The sequence below is a fragment of the Choristoneura fumiferana genome, chromosome 14 (assembly GCF_025370935.1).
Source record: "Choristoneura fumiferana chromosome 14, NRCan_CFum_1, whole genome shotgun sequence".
NCBI classification, from domain to species: Eukaryota; Metazoa; Arthropoda; class Insecta; order Lepidoptera; family Tortricidae; genus Choristoneura; species Choristoneura fumiferana.
The window spans coordinates 15,081,255-15,083,997 of NC_133485.1; the positions used below are offsets into that span (position 1 = coordinate 15,081,255).

At 41.7% G+C, this 2,743-nt stretch overlaps 1 long non-coding RNA gene across 1 annotated transcript in view; it reads left to right on the top strand.

The window, feature by feature from the left end:
• Positions 1-2,743, top strand: part of LOC141435296 (uncharacterized) — a 45,590-nt gene that overhangs the window by 13,848 nt on the left and 28,999 nt on the right. The gene's annotated exons all lie outside the window — the stretch shown is intronic.

Here is a 2,743-nt window from a genome sequence, read left to right on the forward strand (position 1 = left end):
CATTTTGGTTCTTCTGTGAATTCCTCTTTCTGGTTTGATTCTCGCAGAGAAACTCCAACCATAGTCCGTTGGATGTAGGATGCGGTCGGTACCGGTCAGTGCTTTTCTTTAGTGAAGGCAGTGGGGGAGGAGGGTGACAACCGTGATCTGTCATTTTGTCGCTTGTCCTGTTTAAAAAGTGGGCCAAGGCATGACTCGCCCGGGGTGCCTAGATGCCTAAGGCCGGCCCTGGAGGCCTAGGTATTTATTAATTACTTAAGGTGTTCCAGAATACTGTGGCGATGTTCATCAGTGTTGGCGTGATGGAAATGCGTTCAGTTATGCTCTCCATGGTGTACGGGGTTGCGATAAGCGCCGCTGTTGCTTTAGTGGAGATCCTCGTGTTCCATGTGTAAGAAAATTTTATAAGTATTTACCAATAAATAACACGGTGTTAAAATGAACTCGGAATAGGTATTGAGTACGGAATATTCTGTGAATTTTAAACATCAGGTTCCCTACCGTTATTTATTTATCAACCTTAAATAGTACTGAAAACTAGAAAAACAAGGGTGTTCTGTTCGTATAAGTAAATAAACTTAAGTATATCCAAGACAGGTCGAAATACCACCCCGTATTGTTAATACCTGCGTGTACTTTGTACTGTTTTACTCTAATTTGTAATTTCACTTCCTTTTCCCAGGCAACGCTATCGTCGGAACGGCAAATTATCAGGCGAAACTTAGTCCGAACTATTGCGAAGGCGAGATACGACCGCTGTATCGTCTAATGCGCTGACGTTCGCGATCACATCCTCAATATCTCTCTATCTACTCTCAACTTAGAGCGTTTTCACATTATCCGATCCGATATCGGCATAGGACGACGATACGATAGCGGGGCAGGTAAAATGTATGAAATATGTACCTGTCTTTCACATTGTCCGGCTCGATAACGGATATCGGAGCCAACACCGATATGTTGGCGGCACCATCGGACGCCCGTGGGCTGTCGGACGATAATGTTTGTATGTATGCCATGCGTGTATGGAAGGAAGATATGTGAAAACAGCACATGGTGTCGGCGGTGTCGTCCGATACCGATATCGGATCGGATAATGTAAAAACGCTCTTTATACCATGTGACATCAGAAAGAAATGGTGAAAACGATTGTGATTCCAAGTGCGTTAGAGACAATAAGGCTTTTAGTCTAGACAGGGCTATCTAAATAATCGCGAAATTATTTATGTATCAAGCAAGTTGAATGTGGTAGTACTGGGTGGCATACTTGCTTCATAGATCAAGATCACAGAACGAATAATTAGAGTTAGTTCTATCATAAAAGTCATCATCGCCATCTTATCAGTCGTAGGACGTCCACTGTAGGACATGTATGCCTCCCCTATAGACCTTCGTTGCTTCGGTTGGAAGCGACCGCATCCACTGTGAACTCGCGAACTCAGAATCAGAGTAGGTACTAGGTAATGTTTATTTTACCCGAGGGAGATAACAAGGGGATAGGTCCGGCTGGGTACTTCGTAGTGTAATTAATTATTTTATAATTGTAAACATCATCATCATCAGCCTACAGCAGTCCACTGCTGGACATAGGCCTCTTCCATGGCGCGCCACACACTCTGTCTTCAGCCCAGCTTGTTTACTTTGTTTTGTATTGTAAACAATATATTATAAAAGCTACATTAGATGAGATGACATTGCTCGCAAGACTGATGGCCGAGGGGGTCAGAAGGTTCTCGAATGGCGTCCGCGACCGGGAGACGAGCTGTCGGTAGGCCTCCAAAAAGATGGAGCGACGACTTGGTTAAGATCGCGGGATCGCGGTGGATACGGAAAGCAAAGACCGGTCTGAGCGGAGAGCCTTGAGGGAGGCCTTTGTCCAGCAGTGGACGTCTTTCGGCTGACATGATGATGGCATTAGATGAGAGGCATATAATTATAGGACTTTCACATAGGTTGTTTTTTAGAAAAAAATATGGCGCTGTCCATTGGAGGACAATTTTGCCAGTGTCTAGTAAGTAAATCAGTATAAATAAATTTACGTACCTTTCATGCTTCTTTCATGCGTTTCTATCTTGTTTTTATTCTTATATTGCTTATTTTAGACGACCAATGGCCTAGTGGTAGAGAACCTGACTACGAAGCTTGAGGTCCCGGGTTCGATTCCCGCGTCGGGGCAGATATTTGTATGAAAAATACAAATGTTTTGTTCTCGGTCTTGGGTGTTTAATATGTATTTAAGTATGTATCTATCCATATAATTATATTTATCCGTTGCTTAGTACCCATAACACAAGCTTGCTAAGCTTACTTTGGATAGGTCAATTGGTGTGAATTGTCCCGTGATATTTATTTTATTTATTATTATTATTTATATTATATGTGCGAATTCTAATTATTACCCGACTGCGAAGAAGGAGGGTTAAGTACTTATGTGTTTGATTTTTACCATGTAGTTCACATCGTTGTCAATGTAACTGTGTGATTTTTTTCGTGAGCACAAACAGTAACTAAGAAAAGCAAAAAAAAACAAACTAATCCATCTGACAGAACACAGAACAAAGCAAAATTCACGTCACACGTCAATCTCATAAAATGCATTAAAATATTCAAAAATCCATGAAAAAAAAACTTTTCGCATTAAAAACTAACAGAAAATGCTACGCCCAACTCCGATGACCGTGAAGCCATGCAGCGTATAGTAAATTCGTTCAAACAATTCGAAAAGAAAATCGACAAACGCAGG